At 30.7% G+C, this 17673-nt stretch overlaps 1 long non-coding RNA gene across 4 annotated transcripts; it reads left to right on the top strand.

Annotated features, from left to right (window-relative positions):
- The first annotated feature begins 9333 nt into the window (after positions 1 to 9333).
- LOC131600375 (uncharacterized) lies at positions 9334 to 13157 on the top strand. 4 transcript variants are annotated; one of them, XR_009283125.1, is made up of 11 exons: positions 9334 to 9808; positions 9897 to 10035; positions 10126 to 10231; positions 10347 to 10491; positions 10866 to 10927; positions 11042 to 11089; positions 11200 to 11295; positions 11650 to 11809; positions 11908 to 12038; positions 12139 to 12305; positions 12509 to 13157. It is a non-coding gene; the product is annotated as an uncharacterized LOC131600375 (long non-coding RNA). The 4 variants fall into 4 exon arrangements; XR_009283123.1 differs by having other exon boundaries at positions 10347 to 10927; XR_009283126.1 differs by having other exon boundaries at positions 10365 to 10927.
- The last annotated feature ends 4516 nt before the right edge of the window (positions 13158 to 17673 follow it).

The following is a 17673-nucleotide window of genomic DNA, read 5'->3' on the forward strand; positions in this document are numbered from 1 at the left end:
ATATTTAAAATAAAAGGCCAAGATATCAACTATTATATATTTATTTACTATTTATATTTTATATTATATATAAGTAGTGTACATCCTCATATTTAATTTTTAAAAAAAACTTTTAATATATTTAATTGAAAAAAAATGGGTATATGAATTTCACGGGAGAGTTTAAAATTGGGATTGCAATTTTCTCACGTAAAATTTCAAAAGGAAGGATAAGATTTCACGGGAGAGTTTGACTACGATTCTCTCATATAAAAATTTCACCAAAAATAAAGTGTCTTCATGGTTCGGAGGACCATCTTAAATTCCAATAAATTAAATATATGATTCACTGAAGTTCAATTGAGAGTTAAAAAAGGATTAGGATTTGATTTAATTCATAAATTAAATATGATTTTTCAATTTATTTATTTCAATCTAAATTAAAAATTAACTACACACAAATAATTATAAAATGCATTAAATTATTACGTGCCAAATATTTACGTTCCAATTAAATTATTACCATATTATGTGAGTCTTTACGTGCCAAATATTTATGTTTCAAATAATTCAATCATGCTTTGTTTCTTTTTCCAATTTAATTATTTTGATTCTCAATGTTAATTGTAGCTAACAAGTCTTAAATGCATTATTACTTTAAATATTAATCATATATATATAATCATATCTATCATATAAGAAAAGTCTACCATTTCCTCATCTCTTAGCTATGCCACATCAGCATCTCTTCTCACAAAATTCCACATCATTCCTTTCCCATTGTAGGATTGAACTTTAAACCTCCAACCTCTCATGATCTCGCAGTTACAAATTATTTACTTTCTCTGACCATTCACATTCACAACTGCTTACAGCACTAATGACCTCATATAATGCTTCTGCCTTCCAACCCCCTTCTGCCTTCCAAGCCATCCACCTTCCACGTTCCAAAACACTTTTATCATTACTATATATAACCATCATACTTTCACAGTATCTATCATATTCATCAACCCTAATCGTGGGAAATTTTGGTTTATACTATTTTTGCAAAATTTTGGTTTATACTATTTTTGCAATTACAGCCATTCCCACGACTATTCATGTGGAAAATTTTGGTTTATACTATTTTTGCAATTACAGCCATTCCCACGACTATTCATGGACAAACCGGAATTTAACATTTTTTTCTTTCTTTTCTTGATAGAAAATATCTTTCATGTTATTTGCAGGTTGAATTTGTAGTGTATCATTCTGAAGTACTAATTGGCGTTTCATGTTATTTGCAGGTTGAATTTGTAATGTATCATTCTGAAGTACCGATTGGCGTCACTCCATAGTATATGGTTCGTTTTTTACATGGGTTGTTTCCAATCCCTATTTTCTATTTTTTAGTAACAATTTAAATATTGTCCTAATATGTGTTTTGGATTTTTTTCTGTTTGAAATAAATATTCTTCTTTGACTGTCCCGAAAGTTTGAGCTGTAGAAGTAGAAATCAAGTTGGCTGGTGTCAATATACAATGGAGAACCTGCATGAAATTACTGGGTTATGCTTGCGCAAGTTTTGTCAAAAATGTAGATATTATACTATGTAAATAACATGATATTTTATATTAATTCATAGAATAAACTTTAATTTTTTATATTTTAAGTGCAAATATTAATAAATAAATCTTAATTGATTGATTTTATGTTTGAGTGATATTTATATTAAATCTTAGTAATTATAGAAATTGTAGATATTATAATATGTAAATAAGATAATATTTTATATTAATTCATAGAACTAAAGAATATTTTAGTTAGGTCAAATTAAGAAATTAAGGTTATCAATATATACAAAGTTAGTTTTATAAAATATTATTGATATTTATTTATTATAAGGTCGAACAAAACAAAAAATAAAGATAAAATATTACAAATTAAAAATGTATACATAATTTTGAAATTTATAAGAAAATAGAATCAAAGAGTAAAGAAAAAAACATTATATTTGTTTAGGTAAATAAAGAGTTTTGAAATGAAAAGACATAAATCATTTACCTATAAAAAAATTAAATATCATAATCATTTTACTTAATTGCAACTTTAATTTTTGATTTAATCTGATTGCAACTTTTGATTTATTATTTTTAATTTTTTGATTTAATGTGATTACAATTTTTAACTTCTTATCCATATTAATCCAAGCATTATGGTCGATTTGAACGTGATTTTAAAGAACGGTTTGTTGAAATAATGAAGCAGTACACCTATTTTCTTGATATGGAAATAATTGGTATATTATTGCAAATTTTAATAAATAAATTTCATTGATTAATTGATTTTATCTTTGAGTGATATTTATATTAAATCTTAGTAGCTATAAAAATTATAGATATTATAATATATAAATAACATAATATTGTATATTAATTCATATAACTAAAGAATATTTTAGTTAGGTCAAATTAAAAAAATTAAGTTTATCAATATATATATATATATATATATATATATATATATATATATATATAAAATTTATAAAGTTAGTTTTATAAAATATTATTGATATTTATTTATTCTAAGGTCGAACAAAAAAAAATAGAATACAATAAAATATTACAAATTCAAAACATATACATAATTTTGAAATGTATAAGAAAATAGAATCAAAGAATAAAGAAAAAAACAGTATATTTTTTTAGGTAAATAAAGAGTTTAGAATGAAAAGACATAAATCATTTACTTATAAAAAAGTTAAATATCATAATTATCTTTAGTAATCATTGATCGATTGATTGCAACTTTTAATTTATGATTTAATGCATGTGATTGCAGCTTTTGATTTCTTATTCTTTTAGTACTTACCATATGTATATTTAAATTATTAGATTTGAGAAAATATTGTACTTTTATATCTTACAAAATTATATTGTTTTTACAATATTGTATGATTTACCTAAAAATAATATAATTTTGAGTAAATATTGTACTTTTGTATGATTTACCTAAAAATAATATAATTTTGAGTAAATATTGTACTTTTGTATGATTTACCTAAAATTATCTAACTTTGTAAGATATAAAAGCCTTTTTATCAATACATTAAAATCATATCAATTACTTACCAATATCTTAATTGGTATAAAATAAATACGTTACAAATATATTTAGTACTCCAATTATATTGATATTGTATCACCAAAAATTGAGTGAATCATATTATCATTAAAAATTAATAAATATAATTTATCTCACTTGATTTCCTTCAAAATTATTTAATAGAAACTTTCCAAAATAATGAATTTATCAACATAATTTTGAAACCAAATTTCATATTGTTAGAAGATTTTTAACCTCTCATTTAACAAAAGGATAAATATTATTAGATACATATTTTAATAAAGTGTTTTAGGCATATCATTGCTTTTATATATTGTATGGAGTTTTTTGATAAAAAATTCATAGATATTATTATAAAAATAAAGTATATTTTCAAAATATTTAAAATACAACATGTGCCATCGTCATTCTCTGTATAGAAAAACTAACTACTATTTTCTATTTTCACTTTAATAAGATTTCTTACTAATACTACTAAATTATTTAAAATAAAAAATATGAATGTTATATATATATATATATATATATATATATATATAAATGAAATTTTTTAGAGATTATTAAATAAAATAAATATATTAGATCTATTGACTATTTTTAAAAAAAATATTTAAAAATAACTATGGGTGTTAATAAGCATAAGTAATCGAATGAAACATAAGTATTGTATGAATAAATAGTAATAGAATGAAGCATAAGTAATGTATGAATAAGTAGTAATAAAATGAAACATAAGTAATATATGAATAAATAATATCAAAATTGTATGATATTTTTTATTAATCATACAATTTGTTTGTCATTTATAAAATTTAAAATTTAATTGAACAAGTTCATCAATAATATATATATATATATATATATGAGGAGGGATCAAATTACACCCGAAGAGTTACACCACGAGTTACACTCGTTCAATAACCACATTTCGAATTAATATTTTTTAAATCCAACCGTTCGATTGAAACATAATATCATATAGATCATACCTATAAAGTTTCAGCTTAATCTATAATGATTTACTATATCATCAAGATATCCAAAGATTAACGTTAAAATGAGCTTTCATATAACGTTAATTTTGATGTAATTCAATGACATAGTAAATCATTATAGATTAAGCTCAAACTTTATAGGTATGATCTATATGATATTATGTTTCAATCCAACGGTTAAATTTAAAAAATATTAATTCGAGATGTAGTTATTGAACTAGTGTAACTCGTGGTGTAACTCTTCGGGTGTAATTTGATCCCTCCTATATATATATATATATATATATATATATATATATATATATATATATATATATATATATATATATATATATATATATATATATATATATATATATATATATATATATAAATAATTGAAATATAATTGAAATATTACCATTAAAACTTTAATGGGTCAATTCTATCCAAATACAAAATAATATATTACGGATACACACAGGTAATTATATGGTACACACATATAGGGGTGGCAAAACGGGCCGCCCGCCCCGTCCGCCCCGCCTTATGCCCGCCAAAAAACGAGCGGGGCGGGCATGCCCGCCAAGTAAAATGGGCATAAAATTCATGGCGGCCCCGCCAAGATGGCGGGTTGGCGGGCGGCGGGCTTACCCGTCTATTTTTATTTATATATGTTTTAATAGATTAATAGGCTTTTTTTACCTTTTAATTAAACTTTTCACTTATTTTTTAAAACAATTTTTTATAAAAGTAATTTTTTAACAAATTTACTTAAAAAATATTACATATATTTATAAATAAATGTATAAAATAAACCATTAAGAATTGCAATTACTAGAATTAACTAAAAAAAGAGTGAGTTTTGGAGGAGGAGCGGGCTTTGGCGGAGCGGGTATGGCGGGCGGCGGGTTTTGGCGGGGCGGGCTTTGGCGAGCGGCGAGCCTAAAATCCCTACCCAGCCCGCCATTTTTTGGTGGGTGCGCGAGCGGCCCAGCGTGCCCCGGCCCGTTTTGCCACCCCTATGCACATATGGTACTGATATTAACACATTTAATTAAATGTAATAACGAGAATAAGTTTACAAGTGATTTAAATAGTTTTATAAATAATTCCAAAACAAAAATATTTATATATAGGAATAATTAACTATTGATTCAAATGTTTTATATATGGAATAATATATTTGATTTGTAAATTGAGTTTAATCAATTATATTAAATATTTATTATTAATTGTATTATATAATTTGATAGAATATTTCTTCATTATAATTTGTCAATTTAAGATTTTTGTTATTATAAAAAAATTTAATTATCATCAAATATTTTTAAACAATGTTAAAATTAATTTATTTTTGTTTCAAAAATATCATCAAAATATTGAATATTAATAGAAACATGAAGTTACTGATAAAAAAATTGAATATTAACGGGAACATGTAGTTATTAATCAAAATATTGAATATTAATAGAATTTTTTTTAATATTAATGGGTACATGAAGTTACTAATCAAAATATTGAATATTAAAGATAATATTAAATTACTGATCAAAATATTAAATGTATTGAATATTAACGGAAACATGAAGTTACTGATAAAAAATGGCATGTTAACGAGAGCATAAAGTTACTGATCAAAATATTGAATATTAACGAGAACACGAAGTTATTGATCAAACTATTGAATATTAACGGGAAAACAAAGTTATTGATCAAACTATATTGAATATTAACGGGAACATGAGTTATTAATCAAAATATTGAATATTAACGAGAACATGAAGTTAGTAATCAAAATATTGAATATTAACGTGAGTATTAAATTACAGAGCAAAGTATATCATATTAACGGGAACATGGAGTTACTGATAAAAATATTGAATAATAGCAGAAACATGGCGTTATTAATCAAACTATTGAATATTAACAGGAACAAATTTGAAACATTAGCAAAAACATGAAGTTAGTGATCAAAATAATGAATATTAATGGGAACTTGAAGTTATTGATCAAAATATTGAATTTTAACGGAAACATGAAGTTACTGAACAAAATATTGAATATCAACGAGAACACGAAGTTAATGATCAAAATATTAAATATTAAGGGGAACATGAAGTTACTGGTCAAAATATTGAATATTAATGGGAAATGAAGTTTATTGATCAAAATATTGAATATTAGTGGGAACACGGAGTTACTGATCAAAATATTGAATATTAACGGGAGCACGGAGTTATTGATTAAAATATTAAATATTAATGGGAGCACAAAGTTAATGATCAAAATTTTGAATATTATCGAAAACATTAAGTTACTATCCAAATTTTAAAAATTAACAGGAAAAAATTTTGAATATTAACGGGAACACAAAGTTACTAATCAAAATAATAAATGTTGACGGGAACACGGAGTTATTGACAAAATATTGAATATTAACAGGAACATTAAGTTACTGATAATTTTTTTGAATATTAATGGAAACGAATTTGGAATATTAACGGGAACACGAACTTATTGATCAAAATAATGAATATTAACGGGAACAAGGAGTTACTGATCAAAATAATGAATATTAACAAGAACATGAAGTTACTGATCAAAATTTTGAAAATTAACGGGAAGAAATTTGAAATATTAACGGGAATACGAAGTTACTTATCAAAATAATGAATATTAACGTGAACATGAAGTAACTGGTCAAAGAATTTTTCTATTAATTATGCATTTTGAATGAATCATTATTATAAATGGAGTTTGTAGTGGTTTCTCATTGGCCTACAAGACAGAGCTGATAGTTTGAGATTGGGCTGATAGTTTGTATCACTAATTGAATTATATAATTTGATTGAATATTTCTTCATTATAATTCGTGAATTTGCGATTTTAAAACTTTTCCTTCATTATAATTTGTTAAATAAAATATTACTATTTTTATAACTTTTTCAATTTTACCCAAAACTTAATCTTTTATTAATATCTTTTATTTTTCTCAATCACAATGCGCGAAAACGACGGGTACCCGTGCGAACGCACGGGTAAGACACTAGTTTGACCTAAACTCTTTTCCCAAACCCTATTATACTTCCAACAGTTTTTCTCGGTTAAAGAAATTAACATATTGGAAGCAGAAAATTAACCTTTTGAATTCACACTCTATTCATTCATCAAATTTTTGTTTCGATTTATAGTAGATTTATGATTCACACCAACCTCTGCGTTTGGTTTACTTGCCTTTTATTTATTAATGTATTTTTTTCAGTGACAAAGAGTAGAAAATTTGACTACATCAAGGACATTAACAAAAAAAAAAGTGGAGATGAGTCTCATTTTTCATTAAATTTTCATAATAATCAACATTAAGAGTTTATTAATAACAATTATACATTAATCAACCTAATAAAAATATTATGTTGAGTTAACAGCCCCAAATTATTAATCATAGAAATAATATTTTTAAAATTAATATATAATAATAATAATATCTCTAAAAGTTATTTATGGCTAAAAAAATTCACACGATTAACTTTTTTTTTCCAATCCTAATTTATTTAATAAAATATTAAATAGTTTTATTTTATTTTATCGCAATAAAGGACCCAATAGAGGTAGATTTTAGTTGTAGGTGGTAATAATTAATAGTCTTTTTTAATTAGAAGTTTGAAGAAAATGTCATTGGGAATATGTAGTTTTAGGTGATAATAATTAGTCTTCTTTTTTAACATTTGCAATTATTAATATTTTTTAAGAAATAATTGATCTACTATTATAATAACTACTATCATAATAAGAAAATCGATGTCTACCAAAATTAATTTCATGTCCAAGTTTAAACAAATATTTTAATCCGATTTTCATGCCTTCAATTGTCTTTTTTCATCATCAACTCATATTAGCATGCCTTATGTCTTTAATATTTGACAATATCTAAAAACAATCATTATTTCTTTTGCATGCTACAAGTTTTCCAATCAATTCCAATATCTAAAAGTAATCATATAAAAAGTGAAATTCATATAACTCTCTACCTTCCATACAATATCAACAAATATATAGTACCTTGACATAATTCAAATTCAAATAGAGGAATCAATATAAAATAATTGTAAATAAACATACAAAAAAGATTTTGTATAGAATTAAAAATTAAAAATTAAATGCATATAACACCTTTCAATACGCATTATTGTATCTTTCCCATTGAAAATAGTTGACATTACTTCTAATTTATATTCATTTCTTTAATATCTATAAAAAAAATATTTGACATTAATTCTAATTTATATTCATTTCATTAAATATATCAAATATAAAGAAAGAGTTGGTATATAAATCTTTTTCTGTCAAGATCATAAATAAAATTATACGTTATTTTTTATTTAATAAATGTTCTATTTTTGTTATTGAATATGCAATTTGAATTAAATATTTTTGCTGTATTTATTTCATTACATTAGTATTTTTGATTCGGTATGAGTAGCTAACACAAATATGAGAATTTAACGACATATATGTGATAAGTAACATTAATATTAATAATATACATCTTTTGTACAAATTTTTCTTTGGTAAATCAAATTAAATATATATTTAAAGTTAAATAATGAGATTTAAATGTGTTGCATTGAATTATAATATGTCATTTCATTATTTTTTGTTTCTTGACTTATATAGATGTTATAATTTTTTTTGCAATTTTTTATTTTGATAATTTGAATTTGCAATTTGAATCATGCTCATAAAAAGGCGGGTAGACATACTAGGGGTGGGAGCCCATAAAAATTGTTGATAATGTGCGTCTGCGGAAAAAAAAACGGGTAGACATACTAGGGGTGGGAGCCCATAAAAATTGTTGATAATGATAGTACATAATAACTACATTATCTCAATTTTTATTTATTTTTTTACTTTTTATCAAGAACTATATTTTTTCAAAGTTAAAATTGTAATCAACAATAATAATTAATTATCTCTAATATTATTTTAATTTTTATCCAACATAAATATCATCATTGAAAACAACTACAAATTGATAAATTAAATTAATATTGATATGATAATCATCATAAATTATTTCGCTTAATTAATATATATTTTAATATAATTCTTTAACCATAACCATATTATATTTATTTAATATTTATATCGACTTTACGTGACCCGTGCGGGCGCACGGGTCCTTTACTAGTTTCTACAACTAAATAGTAACTAAAAAAAGTACATTATTTAAATTCAAAACCACTTTTTGGTGAAGCAGTTGCCACTCTTCCCCAAACTAATTTTTTTCTGAACCAAAACCTGCTTTACAAAACAAATACAAACTATCTTCTCTCTCATCTGAACCCTTCTCTGTTTTCACATTCCTCATTTTTCCTTTTTTTCAAACTTCTCTCCTCCTCTTCTTTCTTCATGTTCTTCTTCTGCTATTTTGATTCTTTCTGCTAACATAATTTACGAAAATACTTTGTGATGTGTGGTATGTGGTTTAACGGCGGTAGTAAATTTGTGGTAAAGGCAACACATTTATGGTGGCGAGGGTGATGGTGGACGGACCATATGAGTTCAAGCGATAAACCTATTTGCGAACTTTGTTTCGATTTCAAGATAAAAAATGGAGATTTGCTTTTGGGTGGTTGATTAGATTTCAAGCAAAGAAGATGGAGATTTGTTTGTGGGTTATGGTTTTGTTTCGAGCGAAGAGTTTATGGCGGCGGATTTGAAGTTTCTGGCGATTTCACAGCGAGGTGCGATTTTGCGGCGGTAGATTTGTCGTAAAGCTCCAAACTATCTACATATGTTTTGTGCATACTAATTTGTATCTTATATGTGCAGATATTCTGCACATGTTTTGTGCTCCAAACTATCTTCAAATTTTTTTTCGATACTTAGATTCGTTGGACTGGCTGTTGAAACCTGTCACGGAAAGCACCTTGCAGCTATTTGTGCTTATTTTCTATGGATTTCAAGCAAAGTAGGACTTTCATTTTATACTTTCAGATTTTAGAGAGTTGTTTTATAATTTATTTGGGACTGTTATTATGTTGTTGATATTTGTTTGTAGATAAATGATTCTCGACCGCTCTCTGTTGCAATGTGCAAGTTTGAATTCTTAGGCGGACAAATCAATCAAGGAACAACACTTCACAAATCGGAAATTCATAGAATGAGTAAGTAATCATTGAGGTTCATAGAATTGCATTTTGTTTTCCATTTTGATATATGTAATATAGAATGATGCTTTTGTTTTTGTATTTTGCTCAAATTTGAGTACTTGATCTGCAGGAGGTGCTCTTCATGCAGGTATACACTTTATGAAGGGATTAATAGACATCTGGACTCCATTTTCAAGGACATGGTTGTTACTGAGTTAGGTTGTGGAAATGTATGGATCTCCATTGCCATCGCCGAGAAGTGGCTGCCTTCAAAGGTTTTCTTCAACCACAATGTGTTTGTTTCCTCTTCACCTACTATCTATTTTCTCCGCTAAGATTAATAAATTTTGCAGATCTATGACCTTGATATTAATCCTAGGGCGATTAAAATATCCTGGATAAACCTATACTTGAATGCTTTAGTTGAAAATGGCCAGCTCATTTATGACGACGAGAACAACACTCTGTTGGATAGGATAGAGTTTCACGAATCAGATATTTTATCCTATTGTAGAGAAAATGGAAAATGCATAGCAATTGAAAACAAATTACGTTACTTTTATATTTTTTGTTAGTGTTAGTTGATGATGAATTTGATGCCACTTCTCTTTCCTCATGATTTGTGTATATATCATGGTTCAAATGGAAGCTGCATTTACTCCTGAAGTCAATAATGAGTTACATACTCCAAATTTTGAAAAGTTTGAAGAGGTATTTGAATATTTCAGATTGTTGTTTTTTCGTATTGCTATACATTCAAGGTCGTTCAGCTTTGCTAAGTTATCTTCCTTTTACATTATTCCTTTTACATTTTTCCTTCTCCAGGCTGACAACCAGACTCATTCATCATCAAGAGCTGCTCCATAAAGGAAGGTAATCTTAGGTTTTTGTTTCTGTATTGACAATTGTCATACAATTTGTTTCTTCGTAATTATTCATTGCATGATTCATTGCATGATTCATTGCTCATTGGGATGTTGCAGATGCTTTCATCTAACGACTTTAATTTTGTGGGATACATATACAAGAACTTTGAATCACTATTGTATCACTAAATTTAAGGATTTGAATTGCAGAAGGTAAGATTTGTGTTGGTTAGTTTGCGGGAACATGTCCTTTTTCACTTTTTTGAATTGGATGTGCACCCTAACGCTTGTATCAAATACTATCAGTTTACGTACTTAAATTTGTTATATTTAATGAATAATAACATGGTTGTGTCTACGTTTGGATAACTGCTGATATGTATTTAACTTGAAACAATTATTTAGTGATCACCTACATTTTAGATGATGTTATAATCTTGGAGTTCAGTTTAGTTATCAGTGATCACCTACATTTTAGATGATGTTATAATCTTAGATAGTTACAATTCGTTTGGCGATAGGCACTTCAGCTAGGAGGCATATATTGACAAAATTCTATGTTATCAGGGAGATATCTGGCCGTTTGATAATCCGAGTAGAAGAAGGAAATTATAATGCATAGTGAACAATTCTCTATTGAAGATAGAAATAAAACACGGGCTACTGGTTTTGAGGGTCATGGAAATTCACAACATTTATCTCTACTTGGTCTGATTTTGGTGTAAAGGTTTAGGAAGTGATTGCAATTATTGTTGCTTTATTAATTATAGTGATTATGTATATGAACATGAGAAATTTTGCATACTTATATCAAAAACTTGGCAGATAGCTGGTACACGATATGTGGATCGGTACGATTAAGTGAATCTACATTGTTGATTAACTCAAACAAGGATGCTGTCGTGGAATAAATGGGAGCAGATATTTAACCCATGCCATAAATCTCTATTTAAGATGTAAGCAACTAAACATGACTCCCTTAGTCATTTACTTATTCAAATATACATTTAATGCCTATGGAATCACTCATATTATAGCTGTAATTTCTTACTGCAGATAAACCAACAATTGATGAACTGCATCAATTTTTGGAGTTCCATTTTCCAAGACAATGGGCCCCTGTATTTGGTGAGCTTGTCCTTGGTCCCGATAGGAAGTCGCATATTTCTTTATCTTTACAGTTCAGTTTCATGGGTCCTAAGCTCTATGTGAACACAACACCGGTAATGCTGCTTGCTGTATGCGTAATGTTTTTCCAATAAATTGTCACGAGCTGTTTAGTGTTTGAGATAAATTTTTGTTGTATTGACGAAGACACTTAGGAGTTTTAGTTTCTTTATTTACTCATTCAAACCAGCACATTGTTAGATCTTATGTACGTGACAAATGCGCTGATAAATTTAGTTTGACCCCAAACTTTGCGCAGGTTGATGTAGGAATGAAGCCTGTCACATAACATGTGAGATTTTGAGGAAACTCGGCGTACCGCGGCGTTCCATTTCCCTATTGGTATCGAATTTCCCTCGTGTAGCATGCGTCAAGCATCCTATATTTGTTGAGGTTGTTAATCCAGTCAAGGAAATCGAGTTTGATCCTTTGAAATCATATTTTGTTTTGGCACTTCAAGTAATTGTCAACATGGATAAAGAAAATTTGGAATCAACATTTAAGATATTTGAAATACGGGGCTGGTCGAGAGATATCTGTGTTTTGGCTTTTCATAAATGTCCTCAGTGTATGATGATATCGGAAAGAAAGATTATGAATACAATGAAGTTCTTGGTGAAGGATATGGGTCTTACTTACACCAGGAGACATTGCTAGATGCCTGGCTATTTTGAACCGGAACTTGGAGAAGACGTTTATCCCGAGATGTGCCGTTGTTAAGATTTTGCGTATAAGTAGCTTTATTTTGTTAACTGAGAAAAAGTTTATGGAGAAATATGTGTCCCCATTTCATAAAGATTTGCCATTGTTATTGGATGCATATAAAGTTCAGAAGTCAGATTGATCATCTGGTTGTACCTGAATGCAGAAATTAAAGTTTAATCATTAGTATGTTATGTTACATGTTACATCACTCATTGGCTTTGTTCAATTTATAAGAATATTTGTTCAACTTACTTCAGTTGTTGTTAACAGAAGGTAACTAATTCTTTATTAAAGCATATGAAAGAGATCAAGCAACAAGTATAGAATTGTCTTGAATTTTTTTCTTATTCATTTGATAAGAAAAGTTCCATTAGTCTTCTGTTATGAGAATATATATTCATTATAATTTATACGCTGCCATGGTTGAGAGTATTCTAACCTTGATTCTTTGTATATTTTATGATTTGGGTTACTATCTCACATGTTATGTTACTGACATACCATTACATTATTGAGTTAAAAATATAAAAAAATATAAATGTGACCAAATAAATGAAAAAATATGCTACTTATTTATGTATTTTTATAAATGATATCAAAAAAGAAATATTTTTGTTTTATTATTTCTTTATTATTATATTTGTTGGAAATTTGTTTTTTCAAAAAATCTCTTTTTAATGTCACAATTTTTTTTCTATACGCTTCGACTCTCTTTTAATCTTTTTTTCTAATCATACATTTTAATTGTTAAACAATCACTAAATATCATGCGATTTTAGTTGTTAAACAATTATTAAATACCATGCGACTTTATTTTCAAAAAATTTTATTAATTTTTTTCATTAATATATTTTTATAAACACCAATTACTATATGTGAAAACAATGCGCGTGTCCGACCAGAACCCGTGCGTATGCACGGGTTTGTTACTAGTTTATGCATATGAAGAGAGCATGGAGATGATCCCGATAGCAAATGTAATGACTAATAAAGTAAGTGTATATCTTATACTTTAAAGAGTGATAATGTTTTTTTCTTCCGAAAACACACCTAAAATGTGGAAACATTTAATCGACATTGCCTCTACATAAAAATGTAGTTTCCTTTTGAAATTTCCTAAAATGGGAATTAGAGAAAACACAAACTTTTAAAAACACGACCAAACAGAAAGCCAAGTAATGAATTACATACATGCATATGCATAAAAATTTGGTGAAAGTGAACTTTTAAAAATAGTTTTAATCCATTTTCAGTCCAAAGGAAATACACAGAGGCTCTATGAATAATCCTAACTAGCCAATAGCCAATAAAGCTTTATCTACAAATATTGGATACCTCTAACTCTAACATATAGTCATAGGGATCTCAGAGGCCTCAACACTGCTGGTTTGTTTTTATGTTTTTTCTTTACCCACCTCCCTATAGAGGTCACCCCCAGCGAAAACCTCAGTTTATCCCTGCTTCGGAAATGAACTTCCGAAGTATTTTTTTTTTAAATTTTCTCAGACTTCGGAAGTTCATCTCCGAAAACACCAAATGGGGGGTGTTTTCGGAGATGAACTTCTGAAAATACCTTTTTTCAGATTTTGAGGGGTTTCGGAAATGAACTTCCGAATTATTATGATTTTGGAAACAGCCTCGTATTTTTAATTAAAGAAAGACGGCAAATAAAATAAGCGATATATAAACAGAAAATACTAATATACTAATATGATAAGAATAGCGATATATACAAACTGATCCGATCCAAATCCAAATAATAATAGTGTACGAAAGATACAATCCGAAAACAAAAAAAATAAACCCGACCACTACTAGGTATGTCTAACCCTCTCACCCTGGGCCCTCCTCTGCCGCCTGTATGCCGTCGCACGGCCCGCATCAGTAACGATCATTTCCATCACGGCGACTGCCTCTGGACCGCCCTAATGAACGACACCTCGATCCAACGAGTCCCGCCCAAGCATCTCTATCCGCTAGCAGATCGGAAGGAGATCAATGGCGTGGTCATCCTCGGCCTGCTGGTTCTCCAGGATCTCCTCGTGTGCTGGCCTAGGAGCGCCGGGAGCGTCGGGTGTCAGCAGAGGATGTGACACCCGATAGAACCATGTGACGTACCCCTCCACACTGTGTCAGTCCTGGGTGACCCGCATGCGACGATACTCCTCCGGTACCACATGATGCTCCCAATCCTCAAACATGGCAGTGAGCTGCACTTTGGTCACTGTGTCGGGAGCAGCCTCAAAGGGTGACCTGGGTATCATCTGCACAAATCCGAACTGCCGCATGCACCGCTCAGGGAGATATCGGACCATGATGGTAGTCCCGCATGCCAACCAGCCAGAATATAGAGATATGCCGTCAAAGGGGACAATCTGAGTGTAGTCGCTGAACGGCCTCCAGGTGACGTCATCGTGCATCGTGCGGTCCAAGTACCCACGGTATGGTCCCACCGCATTGTTCCCCCTCTGGAGAACGTATCTGGCGGCCCTGGGCATGGCGTCAACGTACGCAGGATCGATGTGGAAGCCGTGGATGCGGGAGAAGTAGGAGATGATCCAGCTCTGAAACACAAACACGATAATGTAACGTACCGTAAGTAAATACGAAACATAAATAAATACGAAACATAAGTAAATACGAAACATAAATAAATACGAAACAATTAAAATGAAACGTACCGTAAGTAGTGTGCAGGATCCGGTCAACTGCCTCGTCCTCCAGTTGGAAGCCTCATTCAGCTTCTGGTATAGATATGCCAGAGTAGCTGCCCCCCAGTTCCACTAGTGAATGGTAGTCAGGTCCATGAAGTAGCGGAGGTAGGTCACGTCGACGTACCTTGCACTCTTATCCACAAAGACTACAGCGCCTACCACATGCATGTACCAGCACCGGAGAGCGCAGCCACAGTGATACTATGTAAATAGCTCGTCACCCGCCTCCTCGGCATCGGCCGCCGCGTCCAGGTGGTACTCGAAATAGCGGCTCAGTATGGTGAACCGGATATAAGGCCCAGATGTTATGGTGCACTCCAAGTCAGCAACTTCGGGCTCCATACCCAAATAGAGCGCCATCCACTCAGTGGCTACGACCCTCTGGATCCGGGAGTGGGTCAACAGTGGCCCCCTGATCGGTAGGTGGAGAAGACACTGCACATCATGCAAGGTGATCGTCATCTCCCCAACCGGCAAGTGGAAAGAAGACGTCTCCTTGTGCCACCGCTCCACAAAAGCCCCCTGCATGTCGTGGCTGATGGTGGTGTACCCCGTCATGCAGAGCCCACTGAGCCCTGAACCTCTCACAGCGTCGTTAAACCACTCGGCAGTCGGTTTAAACAGACTAAAAATCTTTCGGGCATGGTTTACCATTTTCAACGGCTCTCTCTCCTGTTACAAAAAAACAAATATAAAAGTATGTTAAATAGACGGTTAATAAAATATTGAATAAACGTCTAAATTATAAACGGTTAAATAATGTAGTCGGGCAAATTATAAAAAATACCTCTCCCTCCCAGATCCGCCGAGCGACGTGATCGCGGTAGGATATCAGCACTGAAGTGTCAATGGGCCCTCCCGGGTAGCTGTCCTCCTGCTCATCCTCCTCCCCGAGTGGAGGGTCAACATCCGGTACCCCCTCCACCTCGTGGTATGGCACTGCCACCTCCTCCTCCTCTCGCTGGCGGGAAGAAGATACCCGAGCCAGCCGACTCCTCGATCCAGATGTAGAGGTACCCTCGTCCATCTCCACGGGAACTCGCACACGTCATCCCCGGCCCTGCCCCCGTCCCTGTGTCGACGCCAGCTGCGCCGCCCCCCGCTCGCGTCTAGCCGACGCAGTCTGGGTCTCTCTACCCTGTCTGATGCGTGCTAGTTGGTTGCCTGACATGTTCCTGAAAACATTTGAAATCGATTAATATGCGAGACAACAGAAAAAACTAAAAATAATTGAAATTCTGATACACTTCGGAAGTTCATTTCTGAAACTGGGAATGGAGGTGTTTTCGGAAATGAACTTCTGAAACACCCCTGCACAGAAGTTCTCTGCAACCTCCAATGACAGACCCCAAAATCCTAAATCAAAACTACTTTTATGCCTACTAAACAACCTAATATCAGTACCAACCTATCTTAATGTGATTTTTTCAATTTCTAAACACCCTAATAGAGTAATGAATAATGGATCTAAAAATTGAAATAAAATGATAAACTTACCAATTAGTGTTTGAGATTATTTAGGTTGAGATTGGAAGAAGACTTTGGCAATCTATTTGACTTCACACTTGCTTGTTGCAGAAATTTTTAAAGAGGATGAGTTTGGAAGAAGATTAGGGTAAATGAATGGGGGAGGGGGGCTGTTTTACTTAATCTGCAAAACGCCCAGTATTTCAGAAATGAACTTCCAAAATGCTATTTTCGGAAATGAACTTCCGAAATAAGACAATTTTTTCAAAAAAAAAAAGGCGCTTTCGGAGATGCATCTCCGAAAACACCTTTTTCTTGCATTTCGGAGATGCATTTCCGAAGTCAGGGGTAGTTTGGGTTTTTCACCAGAGGTGGGCTAGAAGGTTGGAAGGTCTATAAAGAAATTTTCTTGTTTTATTAGAGTTTGAACTAAGTTAATCTTACGAAAAGATTTATAAGATAAAAGATCTCACTCTATATAAAATCTATACAAACGGATTCTTAGATATAAATGGTAGGCGGTCCATGATATAACTAA

This window comes from Vicia villosa, linkage group LG4, assembly GCF_029867415.1.
Source record: "Vicia villosa cultivar HV-30 ecotype Madison, WI linkage group LG4, Vvil1.0, whole genome shotgun sequence".
Lineage (NCBI taxonomy): Eukaryota > Viridiplantae > Streptophyta > Magnoliopsida > Fabales > Fabaceae > Vicia > Vicia villosa.